This window comes from Gavialis gangeticus, unplaced genomic scaffold (assembly GCF_001723915.1).
Source record: "Gavialis gangeticus isolate Ggan-Ray unplaced genomic scaffold, GavGan_comp1, whole genome shotgun sequence".
In the NCBI taxonomy this organism is placed as follows: domain Eukaryota; kingdom Metazoa; phylum Chordata; order Crocodylia; family Gavialidae; genus Gavialis; species Gavialis gangeticus.
In genome coordinates, this window is record NW_017729026.1 from 33,287,589 (window position 1) to 33,304,793 (window position 17,205).

At 49.9% G+C, this 17,205-nt stretch overlaps 1 protein-coding gene and 1 pseudogene across 2 annotated transcripts in view; both read left to right on the forward strand.

The window, feature by feature from the left end:
* The first annotated feature begins 4,715 nt into the window (after positions 1–4,715).
* Positions 4,716–17,205, forward strand: part of BVES (blood vessel epicardial substance) — a 94,760-nt gene continuing 82,270 nt past the window's right edge. Inside the window, exon 1 of one of the 2 annotated variants that reach the window (XM_019520158.1) lies at positions 4,716–4,831. The gene's annotated coding sequence lies outside the window, so the exon portion shown is untranslated. The remainder of the gene's footprint in view (positions 4,832–17,205) is intronic. The other variant, XM_019520157.1, reaches the window with a different exon arrangement.
* Positions 13,102–14,607, forward strand: LOC109299681 (annotated as a pseudogene).

Sequence of the window (17,205 nt, forward strand, 5' to 3'; positions counted from 1 at the left end):
CAGAGCCCTGGCTGACAGACTGTGTGTGTGACGGGGTTGAAGCCCAAGTCAGGCAGGCCAAGTTGAGCCCAAGGAATAGCAGAAAACCAGAAGGAGCACCCAGAGTTCACCAGGCTCTCAGGGCAGCCTCCCCTCTTTTTATTACAGTAATACCATTAAGGTGTGACAGGCCCATGAGAGGCTGGACTGAGAGCAGGGCAGGACGAAGGCAGCCACCAGGGGATATCATGGATGCTATTGGGCCCCATCCTGCTGCACTACCAAAAAGACAAAGTCTGTAAATTGGAAAAGATTTTCATGTGATCAATTCAAAATCATGTGAACCCAGTTATGATCCCAATTCCAAAAAATTTGGACTATGTCTTCTTATTTAAGAAGAAGATTGGTGTTTAGTTCTCTCAGAGTTCACTGGCAGCAGTATCCACTTAACACTTTCCGCATAATTATATTTGGTTTTCTCATACGCCTCAGTGGCAAGATTCATCAAAGGTTTCCTCCTTACCACCCCCACCAAGAGAATCAACTGTCCTTAACTCTCATTATGGGACTAACTCATGAAGCTATGCCTTGAGCCTCTCTCAGGACATGGGCACACAGCAGTTGGAATGTTTTAAATGTGGCTTAAACCTGAAGTGGGCTGATATACAAACCTATTAAACTAGTTTAAAACCACTAGGAATGGTTCAAAAGTGTACCTGGAAAATCAAGTATTATTTTGAATTGGTTCAGTGTGAACCTTTCTGTGACATGCATATGGTCAGTCCTCTTGGCATCCCACACTGTTCCTTGACCACTCCCTTGCAACTGGCCCCTCTGGTCTTCAACAAAAACTGTACTGGCCCCTTCTTTGCTCTTTTGTTGCCACTTTTTAGTCCATAAGTGTCACTTGTACGGCCTGTGGGCCAGATTTGATCCACAAAGCCTCCCTATCTGGCCCATCAGACTACCAGATGGCACCAGAACTTGGACCCTTTGGCCCTGTAGGGCATGGCCACTAGTGGTGAGCTTGGCTTGCCATCACCGGATTTCATGCTTCTGCTACCCCCACCCCTGCCAGACTCTGCACTGCCCCCATCAGACCCTACACTTCAGCTGCCACTGGTTTCGGTTTATTTCTGAACTTTGGCTTTGGATTTCCCTGTGGATCTGTTGTCTGACCCCAGTTTAGCTCTGCTCTTGAACTTTGCCTTGTGGATTATCCCTCAGACTTGGTATTTGGCATCTGATCCCCAGATCCTGACCCTGAACTGTGTTGTGGACTCTGCCTGTGGTTTCTCTCTGCAGGCTAACCATTAGGCCTATACCCCATCTACACCCACCCCATCTACATCCACCCCTACTACACCCCAGTCTTACACTATCCACCATATTTTATCATATACAACAGGAGCAATGTGTAGGGGGTGCATGTGGGTGCACGTGCATGCCCTGAGTGTGGTGGTGCACCCCCTACAAAAAGGCACCACTGACACTGTCAGTGACACCTATGGGCGGTCGCTGTTCACCACCCTCCTCCCCGGCAGCGGTGTCTGCAGGCGGTAAGTGATCCCTGCTTGCTGCTGCTACCAGCTGTGTCTGTGGGTGGTTGCCGGCCCCTAGTCGACACTCACCACCGGACCTGCCACTGACAGTGCTGGCAGGGTCTGTGGGAGCTCCCGCTTACTGACACCATGCTCCCACCGCCACCAGGGCATGCATTGTTCATGATATACAACATGTATTTCCCTGCAAAATCAGCTCCCCAAAAATTGGGCATGTGTATTAAGCAAGGAAGCCTATTTCTTGCCCAAGATAAAAGCATCCCTCTTTGATTCCTGCTCCAGAATACAGCACCATTACTAATACTATTCAGGCAGCTGAGAGAGACAATTGACTTAGTGGCCCATTGTTCTTCACTCCACCAGTGTTAACCACTTGTTTTCAATGGTCTTGAAGTTCTGCTAATCAAGCTAACCTTTCTTAGGGCAATTTGCTGCCTGTTAGCCTGAACAAGAAAAGGACAGGAGAAGAGTTCTGCCTCCACTCTGTGTAGCCGTAACTCTGGAAATAATCTTTTTTCCCTACATTCTGCCTTTCAAAAACAGGGTACATATTATGTTCTGGGGCATGTTGTATGCTGGGAAATACAGCAATCCCAAAGCAAGCCATTCCTGGAGAAACTGTAGCCAGTATATATCCCATGTGCCTCCCAGTGCCCTCAGCCATCATGGGCAAGGGAACTGAGGGCTAAGGCCAGGGGTGAATCCAGAGGGGTGCAGTGGTTCAGTTGTATCCTTTGATTCCTGCCCTACCCAAAGTTTAAAACAAACTGGCTGGTGGCAGCAGCAGCATTTCTAGGCAGGCAGTGCTGAGGTAGTCAATTGACTTGGTGGCTCATTGTAATCTACCTGATCCCTTCTAAGCTCTTCATTCCGCAAGTGTTAATGACCCTCTCTCTTTTTTTAATGATATTCATGTTCCACTAATCAAGCTATTCTGTCTTCTGCAATTCTGCTGTCTCTTACATCCTTCTGGTAACTGTAGCTCCTATTTCACAGTCCTGCAGACTCTTTTGAACTGCTTTAACAGTCACTAGGTGTGGAAATAACTTTCAGCAAAGCCTCAGACACTCTTTCCAGAGGCTCAGGAAGGCTTGATTTTTGGTTTCAGAATCTGAAAAAGAGGGACCTTCCATCCTAATGGCTGCAGGACTAAAGCAACATGGTAGGTGTATTTTTTGCCTTCCTTGCAACTTTTTCTTTTTTCATACACCATGTAGCAAACGAATGCACGGCCCAAGAAAGTGAGCTTTGCTTCTGCTGTGAGCTTGAACCAAACAATCTAACAAGCAAAGCTTCTAGGGCATTTTTACACATACAAGTGCCAGAGCACTGGGCTTTTCAAAAAGTGCCCAGTGCTGTGACACTTACAATGTGTAAGTGGCAAAATGTGCATCATCGATAGATTCATAGAGTCAGATTGTAAAGGGCTGGAAGGGACCTCACAAGATCATCGGGTCCAGCCCCCCCTGCACTAGGCAGGAAAGACAGCTGGGGGTCAGGTGATCCCAGTGAGGTGGCTGTCCAGTCTCCTCTTGAAGATTTCCAGGGTAGACGGTTGCACCACCTCTGGAAGGAGCTTATTACACAGTTTCCACACAGTGACTGTGATGGAGTTTTTCCTAGAACTGAGCCTGAAGCGGTCTTCCAGGAGTTTGTATCCATTACTCCTGGTCTTCCCCAGGGGTGCCCTACTGAACAGTTGTTCACCGAACCCTTGATGTACTCCCCTAGTGTAGCAGTAAGCTGCTACCAAGTCCCTCTCAGTCTTCTCTTCTTTAGGCTGAAGAGGCCCAAGTCCCTCAGCCTCTCCTTGTATGGCTTGCTTTGCAAGTTTTTGATCAGATGGGTGGCTCTTCTCTGGACCCTCTCAAGTTTTTCCACGTCCTTGTTGAAATGCAGCACTCAGAACTGGACGCAGTACTCCAGTTGGGGTCTCACCAGTGCTGAGTAAAGTGGAAGAATCAGTAGGTATGCTGGGGATTATTTGCCCCCAAATGGAGCACTTTACACTCTGTTGAACCTCATCTGGTTCCAATTTGCCCACCTCTCCAGTCTGTCCAGGTCTGCCTGTATCTGCAGCCTATCTGCAGGCGTGACCGCACTCCCCCATATCTTGGACGCAAACTTGGCCAGTGAGCTGTTCACCCCCACATCCAAATCATTGATAAAAATGTTGAAAGGCCCCAGACTGGTGTGAGCATGCTTTTGAACTAAAACACCTCACAGGTGCTTTAGTTCAAAAGCGCACCACCACCATTTTCTGCACGCTGATGTGCATTTCGCCACTTACACAACTGGACATAGCACAGCGCAGAGGCAGCAGATCGAATGTGCCCAGAAGTGGCAGACCTCCGGTGCATCACTGAACAAAAAAGTATGTATATAAATGCCCCTAGTTTCTTTTTTCCTCCTGAGGAAAAATGTGTCAGGTTTCCCTGAGGTTACCACACTACAGCCACCTAAGCTTCTGGGAATTAAGGGGGAGCCCCCCACAGAAGCCAAGAACCCCTTCCCCCGGTTAGAGTTGGAGAGCATAACCTGGGGGCATGAACACCGTGTGCCCCTGGCAGCCAGGGGGGCACAGCAAGCGCCCGCAGGTGGTGGCGACGCCGTCGATGGCTGGAGCGTGGTGGCAGCAACCGGGGAGCTCCTGCAGGCAGCCACGGCACTGACCAGTGGTCAGTGGCCACCCGCAGACGTGGCCAGTGGTGACTGCGGACCGCCCGCAGGTGCTGCCGCCTGTGTCAGGGGCAACGGGGAGGGCGGGGCGGGGCGGCAAGCGGTGACCGCCCGCAGGCAGCGCCTTTTTGCAGGTGGTGCGCCGCCACGTTTAGGGGGCCCATGTGCGTCTGCGTGAGCCCCCTCCGCGTCACCCGTGCCTGGAGGGGGGTCCCGGATGGGACTGCTCCTTCACTCAGGTGGGCTTGTTAATCAATGAACACATTTAATTTGTTTTAAAGGCCCCCCGTCCCCCGAGAGTCAAAGGGTAATTGAGCCCCGACTGCAGCTCCCTTTTCTCTGCCATGGCTGAAGCCGTCTTTCTCCCTCAGTGCAGGCTGCCCCCCGCGTGTAGGGGACAGGACAGGACGGGACGGGGCTGCCGGCTGCGCCGGGCTCGGTGTCTCGGCGGGAGGCGCCTGCGCGCAGGCGGCTAGAGCTGGCGCCGCCCGTAGCCCCCGGGCGGCTTCATGCCTATTTTAGTCCGGGCGGGCGCGGGGCGGGACGGGACGAAGCCTCCTCGCGGCTGCGGCGAGACGAGCCGGGAAAGTTCCGCGGCGGCGGCGGCTCAGGTAAGGGGGTACCCGGGCGCGGGCGGGCGGGCGGTCTCGGGCTGCACCTCCCTGTCGCTGCGGCCGGATCGGGCGGCGGCAGCCTTTGCTTTTGCTCCCGGGGGCTGGGCAAAGCCGGGGGGTCGCCGGGTAACTTGGTCCAGTGCTTTACTCCCCTCCTGTTATTCCACCAAATAATTAGGACTCCGGCGGCGGCGGCCGTATCTTTTATTAGGCCAACTAGATAGTTGCAAAAAATAAAATAAAAAAAGTCTTTATTTGCAAGCTTTTGGGCGCACGTGCCCCTCCTCGGGCATAGGAGAGTGCAAAGATGGTAACATTTCTCCCAAGTGGAAATGGAAATTTATTATTATTATTATTATTATTAATTATTTAATCGGTTCACTTTGAAATGGGATGTATTTGTATTAACAAATAAGCAAAAGCCCCAGACAGGCTTTTTAAAATCTCGTCAAAACGCACTCTCTCTCTCACATCTGACAAAGAGCACTTCATGCCCAGAAAGCTTATCTGCAGCTCTCCCAGCTATACAGCTGGTCCAATAAATGATCTCATAAAAATCCTTGCCTCTGAAACTGATTCCTATAAAGTTATACAATGCCACTGACTAGGATTTTTATCCTAGTGAGAGTTTTTCCTGATATCTAACCTAAACTTTCCATGTCTTTCTTTAGCCCAGCTGCATAGTCAATCCGGTCCCATAAAAGACATCATGCTAGGAACTTCTTCCCTCTCAACCAAATAGCATTTGAAAGCCAGGAGAGATGAGTGATGCTATGTGTAGCAATAGATCCCCCAGTCTGTAGCAGGTATGAACTACACAGAGGTCTGCAAGATTTTTTCCTTAGTATGTAATAGTATACATTCTCCAGAGTGCAGGCTCTCTTTTCCCCAAAATGTGTTTGCTGTAGGATTAGTTCAAATGCAGTATGAACACAGCTCCAGATTTTTACCAGCATTCCTCTGGTTGAGGGGAAATTGGCACTTGTAGAAATACGCTCCTTAAAAATTGGCACAGTAAATATTCTACTTTTATAAGGCTCCTAAAAAGAATATTTAGGACTGTGGAATTGCTTACTCATTTGGTAGGGATCCTACAGTAGCTTTATGGGTCAGGAAATATGAGAGTTGTTGCCACAGTGGATCTGTAGCTTTGGGACGCTTGCAAAACACACTCCACTTCCTAACAGAAAGAAAAAAGTTTTGAAAAACCGAAAAAAAACAAACAGAAAATACATAAAACCCCATGCACATAAAAATTTCTTTTCTTGAATTAGGTTTTTTTTTTTAATTATTATTATTTTGGAGAGTGTGCTGGTCAGCCCAGCTATCGGGCAGCATCCTTTAGAAGCAAAGTTTCATTATTGTCTCACTGGTTATTGTATTTATGTAATTTTTCAGTATTTTGTGTATTCGCTCCTTCCAATTTGGTTTTAAACATTTTATTTAATTTTTGCATCTTTTAGTTTTAAAGTAAGCATCTGGTATTTGAGAGTCAAGAGTTAAAGGTTAGAAATAATGCATGCATTTTTCTTCAGGTATCTGGATGATATAACCATAATATAAAATATCTACAATTAATATCGTTTCTGAAAGTATCATAACATTAGGATGATTAGAACAGTTCACTTAAGATAGTAGCATTTTCTGTATCAAGAATATACAGAAGAGAGATAAATTTAGTCCAAAGGAGTTTTGAATTGAATACCATGTCTAAATACATTTTTCTTCGTGTACTTATTTCTCCCTTCATTTCTGTTACAGTATTAGGAGAAAGAAATGGGACTAGGAGTCTGTATTAAGCTAAAAAAAGCCAAGACATGAAGAGCTAAAGTAAAGGTGCTATCATCAGCTCTTTGAGAAAAAGCTCTAGTGTAGTAGTTCTTAACCTTTTTAGACTCAGGGTACCCTTTGCAAAATGCCAACTCTTTTCCTTTATTTTTCTGTAATCAAAAAATGATAGAGCAATCCTGCTGCTGCAGAAAATTCAAAGACTACAACAGGACAGGATTTTTGATAGTATGGATTCCTATTTGAAATCTCTGGGTTTTTCTTGTGAATCACATTTGCACAACTTACAGTGCTAACATTGCATGGGACCCCACGACATCTTTGAAAGGATCTGAAGGTACTCCAGGATGCCATGGACCCTGGTTAAGCTCCCTAGAGCTATAACATATTCTTGGGTCAAATCCTGAAGTTAGATTCACAAGGATCCACCTAAGAGAACAGAGTGCAATTGCTCCAAGGATATTGTAGACGCACTCAAGCTATCTTTAAACTACATAACTTGTGTACTGTTAATAGTGCAGCTGCAACAATTCAGAACCCTTAGAAAGCATAATATTTGCTTTACAAGCCAGATAAATATTTGGATGGGAAGCTGCACTGAAGTCTGTGCTGGAAGTCTGTGCTGGCACAGCTAGACTGCTACTAGTACTTGTAATAACTAGGTTAAACCTAGCTAGTGTTCAGTAGTGGCTGTAATGTAGATGTGCCTTATGGCCAGTTTTTTAAGACTATGCGGGGTGCCAACAGGAGATGCATTTTTGGTATTCAAAAGTGCCTAGGCTCGTAGTTTCCAATGATTTCCTTGGATCATAGACACCTTTGCAAGAGTAGAAATCTAGCTCTTATTGTATATGCAAAATTAACTGATGGATCCACGTTCATAAACAAAGCCTAGATCTAGATTATTTCCTTCAGTTCAAAATAAATTAGCTTTTGTGGGTCTAATAAGATTAGTACTAATATAGCAGCTGTATTTTTCTGTCCAGTTTACAAAGAAAATAGTTGAATACGTTTTTTCTTTAGAAGCTACTATAATGAATTAATTTAGTTTTACATTATCATCCTAATCCATAAAAATCCAGTTTTGCTTCACTGTTTGTTTGATACCTGCTTTTCTCTCCATTCAGGCAATAAAATGGGCTTAAGAATTTGCAAATTCAGTTTGTTTATAATCAGTGCTGGAAACTTTTGTGTCTGAGTGGCAGTTAGTTGTTTAAAAAGCACTTTTATTGGAATATTAAAGATTAATCAATGTTTTGTTTTAGGTTTTTATTACAAAAAATGAATAAACAAAACTTAACTATAACTTTTAGTCAAATATTACTCAAATATAGGCTAAATGCAAAAATCCAATTCTGTCAGTGGAATTTATAACGTTAAAATAATCAGTTTGAGAGGCAAGGAGTTTTATAATGGCATTTATTGGACCAACTGTATAGTTGGGAGAGCTGTGAATAAGCTTTCTGGGCATAAAGTTCATTTTTTCAGGTGTGTGAGAGAGAGAGTTTTGAAAAGAGTGTCTGGGGCTTTTATTTGAAATGGGATGTATTATGTTAACAAATAAAGTGCATTGGTATAATAATATTTTGTATACTGTAAGCTTAACTGAAAGTAGGAAGTGCTTGTTACTCCTCTGCTTTCCACATACTATGAACTTCAAGGTCATAAACTGATAACTGTGTATGTGCCTCTGGATTTTTCTTCCCTGTTACTGTAGTATTTGACTGCTTTAACAGTTGGGGCCAAAGGATCAAAACTGAGTTGCAAAGTTGTTACTTCTAATATTTTTTCCTGGCATCGTATACAGATAACTACTTAAGATCAGACTCCAGTTCTGAAGCAGAATTGCTAGTTGAAATTCTGGGCAGTTCTGTGTGAGAGCTAGTGGTACAATCTGTACTCTTGTCATTTTGTAGATAGGATAGATCTATTTCTGAAAGCTCTTAAAAGGCTGCTTGTCACAAAGTGCTTCAGCCTTCCACTATCTATTTTCCAATGTGTCACTAGTGCTACTATATTTATTTGAAGGTAATAAGTCAACATCAACTTTAATCGTAGGAAGACTTCAAAAGGATTAAAGACTGAGTTAAAAGAAAGTCAACCCTAAATTTAGATTCCAAAGTCCATATTTAGGCACATAAGTTGCCCAGATTTTTTCAAAAGCGGAACATGTCTTGCAGTTGTTGCTGAGTTCCTGAAGGCTTTACAGAAGTTTGTCAGTCACCTTTTGAAGGCCCTTCTTTTCATAATGAGAACAAGGCTTTAATACAAGTTGGCTTTCAGTTTGACTGATGGGAATGCTAGTATAGGTTTGGTTGTAGTATAAATGGTAGATGTGACGGTCAGCCTCTATGTAGTTGGCTTACAACTACATTGTAAAGGCATTTTCCTTTGAACATAAAATCCCATACTTTGTGTCCGTGGGAAGATCTAAGATTTCCTAAAAGGGGTGCAGCACACTGCCCCTCAAACCTTGAGGGGGCGGGGAAATATGCAGGTGAGGTATGGCTGGAGCCTCGGAGACAACAGTGCATGCTGGGAGGCAAGACAATCGGGGAGCAGGCTCATGAAGTGGGGGCCTCTGCCTGCTGCCACTGCTGCTGCTATCCCTACCTGACCCATGTATGGGAAGGGCCCCAGAGGTGCTTTTGCTTTTTCTACTCTGGGACTGTGAGGAGTGACTATGTAGGGTGCCATGTTTGGCCGGGGACAGCAGTGGTGGCACGCAGGTTCCTCCATCCAGAACATGCTTCCTGCCCTCTCCTCTCTGGCTCCCCTCCTCCAAGTGTCCCCTGCCATCCTGGAGCAAGTGCTGGAAGGAAGGACATGTACACCACTGCCAGTGTCCCTGGTTGCACCTGGCATCTCTTGCAGCTGCTGCCCGTGGCTGGAGTTGGGCAGAGCAGTTCTGGGGCTCCCTCCAAGCCTGAGATAGCAGCAGCAGGGGCCAGGTTTCTGCTTCCAGTGCCTGCTTCTGGTCAGTGAGGATCACACTGGGGGAGCAGCAGGGACCAGTTGTAGGAAGGGGTAACCCGCTTACTAATGCTGCTGCCCTCTATCATGCCTGGTACCCTGCATAGTTGCTCCCTTCAGCCTGGGGATGGAGTGGGGCAGGAATGGCTCTGGAGCTCCCCTTGTGCCCAGGTCAGCTGGAGGCACTGATGGCAGCAGAGGGGGAGTGCAGCTGCACTGCTGCATCCTCCTGGAGCAGTCCCTATTTGTGTCTACATGTGACCTAACTCTCTATCTTTGTACACATTCCTTCAGGTAAACAGAAGGCCTACTGTCACCAAATTGCAGGATAAATAATATCTAGAGAGGTTTTCCTTCCTCCCTCCTTTTCAAAAAGCATTTTAGCTGCAGTTTATAATTGGGAACTATTTTTTTAGGTACTTAAAACAGACATACAGGTTTCCCTCACTTTATACGGTACATGCATTCCTAGAAAACTGTGCATAAATTGGATTTGCATAAAGGTAACCCAGTTTTTAAGGTAACAAATAGGGATATGTTCCCACAGTGGTGAGGTAGGGAAGGAGTGAGGCTGGGGCAATGGAAGGGTTGGGGGGAGGGGCGCAGTGCAGCCCAAGGGTTGCAGGTAGGTGGCGTTGGCCACTCCTGGGGCTGCAGCGGGGAGCAAAGTGGGGGGCACTGTCAGTGGGGTCACGGCTCTTGCTGTCACACACCCCGGGAGGGTTGGGGGGCTATGCTGGGCTCTTTCTGGGGGGAGTGTGCCCCCGGATCTGTACACAGGACAAGAGCAGGCAGGCTGCCACTGCAGGCTGGGGCCAGTGGCAGCACTGGGCTTTTCCTGATGCTTGGGGCAGGTGGCAGCCTGTTCTCACCCAGCACAGTCCCCCAGTCTGCAGCTGTCCTGGGGTTTGCATAGTAGCAAGAGCTGTGCCGTCCTGCCCCACACCCACTGACAGTTCCCTCCACAGCTGGCACCAGCTGTTTCTGGGGCCACTGCAGCAGGGGCTGGGGTGAGTGGAAACAAGCAGAGGCCTGGGGGACACGGGGCGTGGCGCAGCTTGTCCTCGCTCACCCCAGCCCATACTGCAGCAGCCTTGGGAATGCCTGATGCCAGCTGCCTGCAGCTGCTGGGCTGTACCGTGCCCTGCCCCGAACTCCCCAGGGCTTTGCTTGTCCACACTCACCTCAGCCGGTGCAGGCAGGTGATGTTGGCTGCTCCTGGGGCTGCTGCACCAGGGGCTGGGGTATATGGGGACAAGTGGGGCCACGGGGTTTTGGGCATGGTGCAGCCCAGCAGCTGCAGGCAGCTGGCATCAGCTGTTCCCAGGGCTGCTGCAGCAGAGGCTGGGGTGGGTGGGGACAAGCTGAGCCATGCCCCTTCTTCCCTGGGCCTCTGCTTGTCCCCACTCACCCCAGCCCCTGCTGCAGCGGTCCCAGGAACAGCCGATACTAGCTGCCTCCACCATGGCATGGCACAGCCCGGGGGCTGGGGTGAGTGAAGACAAGCAGAGCCCCAGGAGGTTTGGGGCGTGCTGCAGCCCAGCAGCTGCAGGCAGCTGGCATTGGCTGCTCCTGGGGCCACTGCAGCAGGGGTTGGGGTGAGTGGGACCCTGCCCCCACAGCCCTTTCCCCTCTCCCCACAGACTTACCTGCTTGGCGGAGAGGGAAGCATGCCTATGCTTGTTGCATAAGAGTGAATTTACCTTCCATATAACAAATTTTGGGTGTAAAAAGTGTCACTGCATAAGAGCAAATTCACATATACAGAACGTGCATAAAATGAGGGAAACTTGTATAAATAAAGTGTATATAAACTGACGGGAGCAGTTCCAAGTATCTTAATAGGGAGTACAGCTGAAGATTAAAAAGGATGATTTCAAGTCTAATTAGTACCCCAAAATAGAGAGTGTAAGCAGGTTGGGGTGCCTGCTCTTGTGCAGGCAGATGTTGTCCCTTTAAGAACTCCTCAGCCAATCTAAACAATAGCCTATAACACTAAGTATAACCATTGATATGAACAAAGCTCATCAACCTTTTTGGGGGTGTCAGAAAGAGACCATAACTCTAGCCTTTCTGAGAAGTCAGTGTCTGGGTTTCAGTCTACTTCCTTGCTTTCTCTCTGCTTGGGCTTTTAGCTGCCAGCTAATCACTGGAACCTGAGCTCCCCCACCACCCATGTCTGATAGCCCCAGTTAAAAAAACATATCATCCTGCTACAAAGAGGTAAATAACTGGTAACTGGGCACATCTACACAAGAATTTTACTGTGGAGCTGCCTAATTAGCTCTGCAGTAAATGTCACCTGCAGTAAATACTTTTACATATGTGCTTCTATTAGGGTGCTTACAAGCTCTGGAGCAGGCTAGTACTTGTACATTCTGGGTGCGTCTACACAAGACGCTTTACTGCATGCTAGACTAATCTAATGCACAATAAAGTGTCACCGTCTATATGTCCATGGCATTTACTGTGCATTAATTAGTAGTGCACTGGTACCAACACATACAGGGGCTAGACAAATGGCACATAAACTAATACTCAGTAGCACGTGTGTAAACACTGATGTCAGGTGCAAACTGCACCCAGTCTGCTGCACCAGCAGGAGGCCAGCCTCTTGCTTGGGGCAGAGCCACGTAGCTGGCAGTTTCTCCAGCTATCCCAAGCTAGCTCCCGGACCCCTGGCCTGATCCCTGGGGCCTGTGCCAACTGCTGCTTGCCCCTGGGCACTGTGCCCAACCAGTGTGGGCATGTGCAGGCCACAGCAGTCCTGCAGACCCCAGCTCAGCTGCTGGCACAAGCCCCAGGGAGCAGTCTGGTACCAGCAGCAGCTGCCTCCATGACTCGCCAGTATGGGTGTGTGCTAGGCCCTGCAGGCTTGCATACTCTGGCTCTGCCCCCCAGGACACCACATAGGCAGAGTCTGTCTCCTGGGCACCATGCCCCACCCCAGATGATGCTGGCACCCAGAGCCCCAGCCTGATCCCCCGAGGCCCCTGGCAGCAGCTGCTATGGCAACCTCCCCAACACCAAACACAGCGCCCCCGGGCCCCAACTGGATGGAGCAGGAGTCCATGGACCTCATTCCAATCTGGTGACGCAGAGGTCCAGCAGCAGCATGTCTGGGCCACAAGGGCAAATGCACACGACTGTGTACCATGAGGGCTGTAACAGGGTGCTATTAAAACCTGTTATTTGAGTAAATGAAAAAGAGAAGTCTACGCCGAAAGCGGAGGCGTGGGGGCAGAAGAATGACATCAAGTGTCTTGCCAGATGACCAAACACACCTGCAAACAGCTAGAGGTTTCTCCTGACCGGTGAATGAGAAATGGGATAAAAACAGATGCCTGGAAGGTAACCAGACCCCTGGAGGGGGAAGTGCTTGTGAGAGATTCGCTGTGAGAGCAAGAAGCTCCCTGTGTGGAGGCACAGAGTGAGGAGAGCATCACCAGAGCAAGCAGGGGACCTGCAGTGGAGGTAGGTGCTTGCCTACATACTCACTGGAACACATGATTGTGACTCTGAGGAGTTGGAAGACAGGACGCAGCAGCTCTGTGGAGAGGAGAGAACAGTTAACAGGTGAGTTTTGGCTGAGAGCCACTCATCACCAGATTTAAAGACAGATATAGACTGTATCAAGAACGTGCTTTCATGCAATTATCTGTAGTTACAAATTTACTATAAGTGAAAGAAGGTTGGTGTACATCAGGGTCGAGGCACTATGAAGACAGCAATTTAACTTCATTCGTGGTTAATCTTTATTTTTATCTCCCATCAAAGGCGTGGCAGGAAAGTGCCCGAATTAAATGGAAGTTTACTATAATCTCCTATAACAAGGACCATGTCAGACCTCATACAGGAGTGTGGCCCCCAGTGCCGTGTGAAGATCAAGGACCTGTGGGCCCAGTGGGTCCAAGTGATGGACCACAGTTATCACTCTGGGGCTGCCTGCAGGTCCATGCCCTTCATATGGCAACTAAACAAGAACCTGAGGGACCCTGGCAAGCCCTGCCTGCTGGAGCCTGCATCATGGCTCAGCAAGGAGGAGGACTCACTGGGGGGGGGCCCTTGGGGTACCAGCACCAGGTCCTGGTGTGCTCCCTGGCCACGGCCTCACCTGGCAACCACTTGCCCTGCCAACTGCAGCAGCACACCAAGTCAGGAGGCCCCAGCAGTGAGCAGCTCCAGCTCCTCCCCAGAGAGCCATTGCTCAGGCAGCCAGGCACCAGGCCTCTGTGTCCTAGGACACTGCAGGTGGCTGACCCATGTCACTGCTGCCAGGGACTGAGTCTGACCGCTGGGATTGCCTGCCACACCTGTCTGGTATGCTCCGCATAGAGGGAAGGGCTGGGGAGGAGAAAGGAAGTGCCACGGCAACCCAAGCCCATTTCAGCTCATCTGCCTACCGCCAAGCTGCACGCCTGGAGCCAGGGTGAGCCACTGGGTGAGTGGAGGGCCCTCACATTCACCTCCCAACCCTTGCTAGATAAGCTCCCTCCCTGCCTGCCAGAGTACCCCCCACCCAACGTGTAGAGAGGCAACAGACCAGTTCAGGACTTTATTGAATGGAGAGCAGCCTCCCAGCTAGGCAACCAGGGGCCTGTTGCATGCAGATAAATTTATTAATGGCAGCAGTAATTTCCTCATCCATGGGGGTCAAACACTCATAGCGTAGGCAGAGAAACCCCTCCAGGCAGCAGCGCACATTGTGGGGAAATGTGGGCTTGCCTGAGATGCAGTCGAAGCTCAGAGCCCCACACCAGGTTCTCAGCTGTGCCTGGGGCACCATTGCAATCAGCAGCAGCAGGGCATAGTGGGTTGGGTACCCCTCTGCGTTCAAACAGCTTGTGGTACGCCCAGGTGACTCTGACCAGGAGCACACTTGGGGCTCAGGCCATGCATGGTGGGGACCCTGGCCCAGGGCACCTCTCTGGAGAGGGCTGCTGCGGGGAGAGGGAGGCATCACCCCCAGCAGCACAGGAGCAAACTGCCTGACTTGCAGGGAGGAGAGGGAGTTGTTTCAGACCCGCCATGGCAGCTGCCAGCAGGAGCCAGCTCTGGCCTGTCCTGGGTAGGGGATGGGGAAGGCAGGCTGCCTGTGGCAAGCGGCCCACCTGCCCCAGCTGTAGGAGAGGGGATGGAGGGCTTGGCCAGTAGCCCACCTGCAGAAGAGCCTGCCCAGCCAACTTCCCATGGTCTCTGGACACCTGTGCACACCACCCCCTGAACTGAGGCCAGGCGGTGCACAGCATCTCCATACAGTGCATGTTATCTCTGAAATGTTGCAAATGCTCACAAAGAGCCTCTCTGTCCTTGTTCTGCAGGTCCAGCAGCTGCTTGCAGGGTAGAACCACCACCCACTGGTGGAGATGCAGCTGTGAAGACGCTGCCATCATCGGCCAGCACCTTCTGCATACACCACCTCTGCCAGTGCTGGACCCAGCACCAGTCCCGGTTGCTGGACTGTCTGGTCACAGCAGTGGCTCATGTGCTCATCTTGGGGCAGAGTCCAGAACCCAGTGAGGGGGTGGGAGAGGGACCAGGCATGCCTCTCCCTGGAGAGGCACATTGCCCTCCAAGAGAGGCTGGTTGAGGTCCAGGACCGGCAGGGCCCCATGGGGGCCTGAGTGGTGGAGGTGACAGAGGAGGACCATTGGGTCCTCGACACCATCCTGGCCCTGGCAGTAAGCTTTGTGCAGCCCAACACCCAGCCCCAGCCCTGCCTAGGCCCTGGTAGCCATCCGTAGTCCAGTGCCAAGACCCCCAGTGGGCTTGGGAGGAAATGCAGCACTACCTGCACTGGCCTGGACCCCTGCCTTGGCTCCTGAGCCTGGTCCCCTGGTGCCTTCTGCTTGCCCCCTGCCATGCAGCCCCTGAGCAGGAGCTGGCAACAGTTGGGCCAGCTCTGCATGTGAATCTTGCTGGGCCCAGCCCTATGGAAGAAGAGGGTAAGAGCCTTACTAGGATGGGGAGCCCTTTGCCAGCCTGAGGTTGTCCCCCTGCCCCTTCCAGCCTGGGGCTGGCACCTGGGCAGCTGCACCTAGAGCCTGGAGTTCTTCCTGGCTACTGCAGGGGGGCAGAGCAGGGCAGGAGCAGCCCTGGACCTGACTGCTCCTGTTGGATGTAAATCTGTGCCTGATGGCACACACATAGACGTGCTCCTGGCTGAAGTGTACTGTACCTGAATTTACTGCACAATACCATTCAGGTGCATTAATTGCACATGTAGACACATGCACAAGTACTAGCCTGCTTTGGAGTCTTTCTGTGGTTGGCAGTGCACATATAGACACTAGAAACTGGCTGAGGCATAAGGATGCTTCAGTGCGGGGACTCTCTGCCAACTAGCTCCATCCTGAAGCATTCTTGCGCTCCAGCCAGCCCCTTCACAGTACATTGAGCCCAGTCAGAACAGCCATGGGCTGCTGTCAGCTCTGACCAGGCTCTGTGCTGCCCACAAATAAACTTTGGAGCAATATACTCTGGAGCTTTTTGCTTTCAGGTGCATGTTCAAATGGCATGCCCAGGAACAAACTCTGGAGCCACAGGGTCCAGAGGCTATATGTCTGCATTAATTGCACATGTAGACACGCCCACTATATCCAAGTCTGCAAGAAACGTTGAATGGATCAGTGTTCTGAATGTTCTTGAACTGTAATTCAGTCCGAACACACATTTTTGTCTGTAGCCCCTCTCAGCCCTGCCCCCCCCCCCCCCCCCCAAGGAAGAGGCCAGCACAGTCCATGGCTCTGAGTCCACAGCGGGCAGCCTGCCCTCACCCTGTGCACAAATCTGGGATGCACATGACCCCATGCCTCCCCTGGAGGGGTCACACAGTGATGGGGAGTTGCCCCCCTTTCCCATACCCCACTGGACAAGCTGCCCATGGCTTTATCCTGCACCGCACCCTGCTCCAGCTGGGCAGAATTTGCCCCAGCCTCATTCCCTCCTTCACCATGGGGGTCATTGATCTGCTACCCCCACCCCGTGGCTCCTTCCCTCTCCTATGCTTTCTCCCCTGAACAGACATACCGGCCGGACACTGCTTTTCAAGCTGCCGGGCTGCATTCCTTACTACATGTATGCTGCAGCTGTGCATGAGCACACAGCATTTAGTGGTGACGTTATTGGCTACACCAGCCAAAAAAAGCTGATTGTCGATAATTTCAATTTTCCTTCTATCGGTGCTGATCCCTCTAGTCCTTAGTAAAGAGTGTCAGAGATAAAACGTCTGTACAGAATTTGGAGGAATGTTATACATCTAATAAAAAAGAGCCTGCTCCCTCCCTGATACGTGCATACAAGTCATTAATAGTTTCATAGTTTCTAGGGTTGGAAGGGACCTGAGAAGATCATCTAGTCCGACCCCCTGCCGTGGCAGGAAAGAGTACTGGGGTCAAATGACCCCAGCAAGGTGTTCATCTAACCTCCTCTTAAAAACCTCCAGGGTAGGAGCCTGCACCACTTCTCTTGGAAGTTGGTTCCAGACCCTAGCCGCCCTGACCGTGAAGTAGCACCTCCTGATATCTAACCTAAACCTACCCTCTGCCAGCTTGTGACCGTTATTCCTGGTCACTCCTGGCAGTGCTTGGGGGAACAGTGACTCCCCCAAT